Below are 8,630 nucleotides of genomic sequence, written 5' to 3'. Positions count from 1 at the left end.
TTTTTTTTTTTTTTTTGTCAATACTTATATCTTTTTATTTAAAGCACTACTACCTATGAACATTAATGGCACCAAAGTGCTACTCCTCTTTTGAGGATTCTTTTTGTCCTTTTTTATAAGATCTTTTTGATATTTTCAACTATATTAATTATTATTTTTTATCTATATACCCCTATTTATTATACATATTTTTATTCAATCAACAATAAAAAATAAGTTGAAAACATAAACTAATTCTCACAAAAAATAAAATTGTAAAAATAGCCGTGATTACAAAGAACTTTAATACGAATATCAACACTCTTAATTCTTGTAATTTTGTCAAAAAGAGTCTTATATTTAGAGACATAAGTAATAATAAATATGATATATTGCTTGTATTTTTTTTTAGGGATGATATATTGCTTGTATGAAAATAATGATATAGTATTATTATTAAACCGTAAAATAAAAGAGTTTTCCAACTAAAATGCTAAAAACGTTGGTATTTTTTCTTCTTCTTGTGAGGGCGTAGTTTTCTTTTAAAAAAAACTTAATTAAAGGTTAAATATCGTATAAAATACAAAAAGCTACAAGTTTAAATTTAAATACTAATTTAATTAGCATTTGGAAAAAAAGCTAAGCTAGTGTAAAAAAACTTGTTACCAAACATAGCCTTAAATATTGAAAATTGTTGTTCACACATTTGAGAAAGTTGTGGCACACATGTAAATTACGTTTTTGTCCCTTCGGCAGTTAACTGCCGAGTAATTCAAATTCCGGCTGCAGTTAACTGCCGAGGAAATCCTCGGTAGTTAACTGCCGAGGAAAGCATTTATGCAGACAGCAGGTTCTGCATTAATGCTAACCCTTACCAAGCCGTTTTTAGGCCAGTTTTGACCTGTAATTTTACCAGAGCATTTCCATAGGCAATTCAAATTATACAACAATGAAACTCGGTCAAAAACAAGAAAAATACAATATCTTTTACATTTGTCCATAATTAAATCAAACCGACATTTGGTTCAAACCACACAAAAGTTTGAAATTCATCAAAACGGAACATAGTGTCCATAATCAAACAACACATTACAACTCATTACACATCATTAAATTAAATCCCTACTTACATTCATCACAATTACTTATGGACCGAACATAAATATATAATACATTATTTTCCACCATATTCCTAAACATAAATCCGACGTCGCTATCGTCTTTAATAAGCCAAGGCATATAGCTTGCCGTTTTCCATGCGAATTCATCTCTATCTTCTCCTAGGTCTATGCATGGCATTAGAGCAGACAAGTGACGTGTATATTTGTTTTTCACCAAGATGCTCAAAATAAGTGTTAAGTTGTGTCTTCAAATCATCAAGAGAGTCTGTCGGTGTTATCATAACCTTAACCGTCTTCTTAAACGCGCAGTACCTAACACGCCCTTCAATTCTTGCAACCTTAGACATGTTTCACTTGACAAAAGCTTTAACAAAATAATCATAGATTAGAACAAAATTAAATGGAATGTAATAACGAATAAATCAAATGCGTAAACATTAATAAGCTATAAATAAGTATTGCACTAGTTTCAAGTCAATAAAAGTCATGTTATCATATATATCAATATAAATTACATAATGTTGCTTATATATTGGCCACAAAAAATTGGCATTACAATTTTGACCCCAAAATATACGTCGGTGTAATTTCTATCAAAAAAAAAGGACTAACACCGACAAAAAAATCACTCGTTGATGGCCAAGTGATTGGAGAAGATCAAGTGACATAAAATCTTCCTCATCTTCCGCAATAACTTCAAATTGTTGCTTTGGTTTTTCGGGAGTGTCCAACAAAATAGGCGCCGCTTTGTTTGATTCCTTTTGTGGTTTCGGCAGTTTGTTTCCACTTTCAATAGCCATGAGCTTTCGGAACAACTCATGTTGATCCAAATACTCATCTTCCCAAGTCACCGCATCTTCTTTCTTGTGATTGTGCCACTCCGTAGATGATGGAGATAGTGGACAACCATTCTTCAAGTAAATAAGCACAAAGTGATTCGGAATCACCCCAAGGTACATGATGGGAGTTTTTTGCTTACCCCGCGGTGGTGGCCCTCTTAGTGGGAAAAAAGATTCCGAGTTACCAACTTCAAGATTTGTCAACACGACCACACACCTTTTGTAATAATTAGCAACAATGTGCCCCATGTCCGGAAAAGTCAACAACTTATCAACAAGATGTGCACAACTTTTTGTATTTGCGGGAGGATGTAAGCCATTTAAAATGTAGTTATAACGATGCTCACCCGCAAATACTTCAACATAATCATCTCTATGATCTTTCAATTCTTGAATAAGATGTGTACGAATCATGAGATGATTTTGTTCGATTAAGCCCATAAACTCGGCTATAGCCCGGAATCCACAATGTCCATCGCCAATAACATCCACCACTTTTTCAATAAATGGAAGCATGAAGCGTGGCATATAATCAATAGGCCTCATAACCGGGATAGCCTTAGGCTTTGGATACCGAGAAGGTGGTGGAAGTGGGGAAATTGGTGCTTTACCAAGACGAGCACCTTTTTTCCTTTTATATGATGATGTTGTTGGTGATGGTGACGGTTGAATTTCCGGATTTTGGGAATCAATAACCTCCCAAGAAGAAGGGATCTGACTAGTCGATGTAATTTTCCCTTTAGACCTCGCAATGTCCACTTTTTTCTTGGCTCCCTTGGTTGTTGCTTTTTGTGGTGGTGGAGACATCATGGTGGTTTCAGGAAATGTCAAAAACGTATTTTACATGTGTGCCACAGCCATATGGAATGTGTCAACAACAATTTTCTTAAATATTTGAGAAACCAGAAAGTATATTAGGCTGGAGAGTGTGTAGACCTACAATGGAACTCTAACTTTAATTTGGAGGTCACATTACATAGATAGGAGCCTGCCAACCTCTGTTTCTCGCCAACCATTTTTGTTCTAAACAAAACAGGGCCCTCTTTTGGAACTAAAACCCTAATTTTGAAATTCACAAATCATTGGAGGGTAATGCCTCAGGGAAACGAAGTCGTTTCATATAAGTCACTCACACTGGAGCTTCCAACTCTTTCTTTCGATCTCATTGCTGAGATTCTTTGTAGACTACCGGTGAAATTACTCGTTCAGCTTCGATGCGTCTGTAAGTTCTTTAATTCTTTAATTTCCAATACAAAATTCGCAAAGAAGCATCTTCAATTCTCAACCAAACGGCACCACCTCATACTAACAAACCAGTTAGTTCTGCATGATTCCCCAATCCCTTCGGTTTTTTCTACTTCCACAGTTTTTACACAGACACAACTTTACCCTCCTGATAGTATCACACAATTCGTGTGTACAAGTTGTGCTCTTGCGATGCCATCTTTTGCGGCATGATTAAAGATGGTTCTTATTTTTTGTGGAACCCTTCCATTCAAAAATTTAAGTTATTGCCTCCTTTGGAAAGTGACAAATGGTGGACATCACTAAGCTTTGGGTATGATCATTTCATTGATAATTATAAGGTCATTGTTGTTGTTTCTTTCAAAAATGAAGTTTTTGTTTATACTTTGGGGACTGATTATTGGACAAGAATACAGGACATTCCATATTCTAACCCCATTTATGGAGAGGGATTATTTGTTAGTGGCACTGTTAATTGGCCTGCAAGGGATGGATCAAATAATTCTTTGTACTTCATTCTTTCTCTTGATTTAAAGAATGAGTCATATCATGAGCTTTACCTACCAGCTGATTTCAAGAATGTCCCATATTCCAGCAAGTTGGATGTGGTGAAAAATGCTTCTTATTTTCAATAGTTTCAATACTTTGCTGATGTAAAAAATGTTTTGTGACGAGGATTATACTTTGCTGCACGGTGGAATTTATTCATGAACATGATCTAATTCTTGCAGTGCTTCTATGTTATAATGTATGGTTACCTTTATCAAATGACCAATGAGGATTCTTTACCAATTAACCTTTTCTTTTCTTGGTGGTGATGATAGTTGTGCAATTATAGAGTTGTTCATGTACCTAGGTCCTTTCTTTCCTCTTTTTGAACGATATAAAATCAACTGTTATCTAGAGACTTAAGAGAGAACAGACTCATATCTTGAAAACTTTAGTTTTCCAATGACAGGTTTTTGGATATCATGATCATTCTCAGTGTTTATTATTAACTTAATTGGCTTAATTGCTTTACACACTTCTCTGGTATGATAGCGTTGATTACTGCAAATTAAAAATTAAAGCATATACGGCTCCTAGTACCGTTCAGTTGCATCTCTACTTAGGACAATATGAGTTTGCTTGACTTTAATTATGAAACGAGACAACAAAGATAGGAGTAGAAGATTCATTTTCTTAGATTTTAGAATCCTTTTTGTCTTATTGTTTAAGAGGATTTTTTTTCAATGTTAATTAACCTTCTAGAAATGCTAGTTTCTAGTATTGCTACATGGTTTGACTCTCTAGCATCTGTTGGTTAATTTAAACTTGTTTCATATCATACTACTTTTTGACTCATAGGTTGCTATATCATGCTCTTAAACATGTAGCAATTCATCTCTCTAGACCTTGCAAATTTAAAATCACCACACTTTTTTTTAGCATCAGTTTCTTGCACCACTAGTGAGATTGAAATGCAATTCTATGCCTCATTTTTATTTCTTTGGTTTTATATTCTTATACACACGCAGCACATTGTACAATTCATAACATTGGTAAAATGGCCTGAATATATTGATATAGTGTCAGAGTCTCTGAGATTGTAGCGAAGTTCCGTTCAATATGTGTGTTGCCTTATAATGTCTCAATATTTTAATTTTAATTGCACCTTAAGCCTCAAAATACACTTTATAACGTGCTAGTTGAAATGTCTCTTTCAGGTTGGCCGTGTTTGTTTGTTTCAATAGAATGGTTATTCACAATCAGAATTGCTCGGGTTCTTTTTGTGGTGTGGAGCTTTGCTGAATATGGGGTGAAAAGGGTAATAGTTCTAGGGTAATTTAACTTCTTAAGTTTTGTTTGATTATTTCTTCTGGAGTCAAACTAGATGAGGTGAAACTGAAAAACCTATATGTTTTGAATAGGTAGGATAAACTTGTCTCTGACTTTATTATTGTCTGTTGTTTGTCTTGATAGAATGTGGATAGGTTGTGTGATTGTGAAGCATAGTGAAATGGATAATTGAGGGATTTTTTAATGCAAATGCATTTGGTTGTATTTTCCTTGCAAAAACATCTTTAGTACCCGTTTGTTTAAGATTATTGAAAATTATTTTACATGTTTTAGTTATGTTTGTGTGTAAGTTTATTTTTAAAATCATTTTTCTGCAGAAAATGAAAATCTATTTTGATTAGGTTTTAAAGAAAATAATATTAATAGAAGAAAAAAATACAAAATATGTCAATGTTAAGTATACGAAATCTGTTAATTTAGTCTTGAAATTGACATACTTTCATATATTTTAGGGATTAAAGTGACGAATTTCATATAATTTAGGGGCTATTTATTATATTTATTTTGTTTGAGGACAAAATTGGAGAGAGTGATAGTTTAAGGACTATTTTAATAGTTCATTTGTTTTAGGCATTAGCTTTGAATCACTCGCTGATAGAGTTGAAACAAGTGGTATAATGTTCCCATGAGCCATGTACACACCTATGCCAGGGCTAAAATCAGTACAAGTAGAATAAGAAAGTATGGAATGGAAGATATGCTAATAATCTTCAAAAATAGAAGTGATTGAAGCACCCATAAAAGGTGCTGCAGATACAGAATTAGTTGAATACTGAGATAAGCCTTTCAAAGCTGAACATGTTGATGTTTGGAGATGAGGCTGTGTTGAAGAGAAATCAAATTGTTCTTGATGAGTTGTGATTGGAAGAAGTGGTGAAACAAGAGAAGATAGTGATGATGTGAAGTGAAAGTCTATAGAGGCTGTTATGTCATTGTCAAATTCTTCTTGTCAGTCAAAGATAATGGAAAGGTTATTATTCTTGTTTGATTTGTTTGTTGTTTGTGGTAGTGATTGTTCTAGTTTTTGCAGTACTATCGCTATTGCTGTTAATCTTATTGTCTAATTCTAAATATTGAGATAAGTTTATGGTATATGAGTAGTGATTGTTATTCTCTTTATGAAAACAATTTGAGCTAGAGGAGAGGTCACCTCAGTTTTGTAGAGACTCTAGGAACAATTCAGGGTCACTGAGTAAAAAATGTATATAGTTTATTTTCATAATTTCCTTTAAAATGTACTTTTGAGGGGGGTAAAGTCTTTGAAAACTTGAATTATATTGTGACTGAAATCTTGCCTCATATTCATTCACTCAGACATTTGTCCCTGCCTCAGATACAAAAACTCCTTGTTCTCATGCCTCATCACTTGTCTACATATTGTTCTTTAAATAGTTCCCCAATTAAGATTCTTCCTTCAACTTCCAACAAACTACACCTACTCATTCCCTTCCATCAGTACCCTGGATCCCCCAACTGCATATGATGCACTCCTATCTTTACAGCATGTCATTGTTGCAAAAAAATTCTGCATCTCTTGCAACTGTTAAAGTAAGGACACCTCTGAGACTATTCGTGTCCATGTGTACAATATATGTCAGTGTCTGCCAATCTAGGTCCGACAGTTTAGACAATTGTTCATAAAAACTTTTTTTTTTCCTTTGCTTCAACACATCTTATCCTTGGATATTTGTTAAACACATCTATGAGTGTTAAAGATGTGTCGGCGTATATAGTTAATAAGGAGTTAAAGACATTTAAAATTGTTAGATAATAAGGAGTTAAAGACATTTAAATTGATTACATAACTTAACTTGTCGATATGTGTTGGAATTTAGACTTTTTTTTTTTTTACTAAAAGAAATTGTGCAATTTAGATGCACATATATATTTTAACTCTTAATTTAGATTTTTTATAAATAAAATATTCATTGTTTATAAAACTTAATTATAATACATTATTATTGTTTCTTTGTCAGTGTCATTATTATTAATTTATTGAGTAATATGTTGTAATTTGTAAATTCCTCAAAAAAAAAAATGTTGTAATTTGTAAAGTACATGAATTTTCATGCTGCAATTTTAAATATTGGGTTACGTTTGGTTTGAGAATGATTTTGGTGGGATTCTATACTTTTTGGTTTTAGTTCCTTCGTTGGGTCTGAAAAATTATTTTCTTCTTCGTTATTTGATCTTTTGTCTTTCAAATCAATTTCTCTAATTTTACTCAATTAATATATTTATTTGGTACAACTCAATTATTTTAATGTTTCCCCTAATCCTTTAATATTGCAGGTCACAATTTTTACAAGGAGATTAAGAAAACGAAAGAGATAGTTCCCAATTCATGCTATCATTTGGATTAAACACAAACAAAACAAAAAATAGTAGGATACAACCTTCAAATTAGACCACGAAAATCAGAGAACCAACATTGGAGGATCACGAGCTCCTTGAATGTACTTAAAATCATAACGGGACAAGACTTTTTAAATTACAATGTTGATGTGTTAATTGTTATATGGGTTTTTCTAACCTATGCAACATTGCATAGGATAAGGAACAATAAATGTACCACTATCTTCATACTACTAAACATTATAAAGATAGTGCAGTGTTATCATATTAATTATCTCTTTTCTTGAAAAATGATAATTTTCTCTATTCTATTAAACATTATATTAATTATCATTTTCTTGAAAAATGATAATTTTCTCATACTACTAAATTATCATTTTCAAGAAAAATGATAATTCTTGAAAGGAGTAATAAACTACCATATTAATTATCATTTTCTTGAAAAATGATAATTTTCTCTATTCTATTAAACATTATATTTTTTATAAGAGCGGTGCTATATAGTACGGAATGTTATTGTACGAAAATTCACGGAAATGTGTATTTGAGGCACAACACTTGCAATTTTATATAATAAAAAGCTAATAAACTAATTTTTTGGGAACCTCTTCTGCGTAGCATTAAATCGAGACTGTCAGGTTTCAATAGTCGGTTTTTATCGTTTGGTGGCCGGTTAGTTCTCCTAAAGTCTGTCTTGACCTCTCTTCCTGTCTATGCTCTTTCCTTCTTCAAGGCTCCGTCAGGTATAATTTCTTCCCTTGATTCTATTTTTTCTAACTTTTTTTGGGGGGGATGTGAGGATCATAGGAAACTCTCTTGGGTTAGCTAGTCTTCTATTTGTTCTCGGAGGGAGTTTGGAGGTTTGGGGGTGCGGAGGATGAGGGAGTTTAATGTCGCGTTGTTGGGTAAATGGTGTTGGAAGTTATTGGTAGAGAGGTGTAGTTTGTGGTATCGGGTTTTAGTGGCGAGGTATGGTGAGGAGGATGGGAGGTTGGTGGTTGGGGGTCGGAGTGGTTCTTCTTGGTGGCGAGAAATCGCTAACATTAGGGATGGGGTGGCGGGTATTGGTGGTAGTTGGTTTCAGGAGGGGGTGTCTCGTCTGGTGGGTGACGGGGTAGATACATTATTTTGGCATGATGTGTGGGTTGGTGATGTGCCGTTTTGTGTGCGCTTCAGGCGCCTTTTTGACCTTGCGATAGATAAGTCTTGTTCGGTTGCTGACATGTTCTCTAGTGGTTGGGGTGTTGAGGGA

At 33.6% G+C, this 8,630-nt stretch overlaps 1 pseudogene; it reads left to right on the top strand.

The window, feature by feature from the left end:
- The first annotated feature begins 2,882 nt into the window (after positions 1–2,882).
- On the top strand, positions 2,883–3,834 carry LOC146935011 (F-box/kelch-repeat protein At3g23880-like; annotated as a pseudogene).
- The last annotated feature ends 4,796 nt before the right edge of the window (positions 3,835–8,630 follow it).

The sequence above is a fragment of the Medicago sativa genome, chromosome 3, assembly GCF_051527215.1.
Source record: "Medicago sativa cultivar Bolivia chromosome 3, Bolivia_mono, whole genome shotgun sequence".
NCBI classification, from domain to species: Eukaryota; Viridiplantae; Streptophyta; class Magnoliopsida; order Fabales; family Fabaceae; genus Medicago; species Medicago sativa.
Note: the sequence above shows the minus strand (reverse complement) of the source record. Positions and strands in the feature narration are given on the sequence as shown.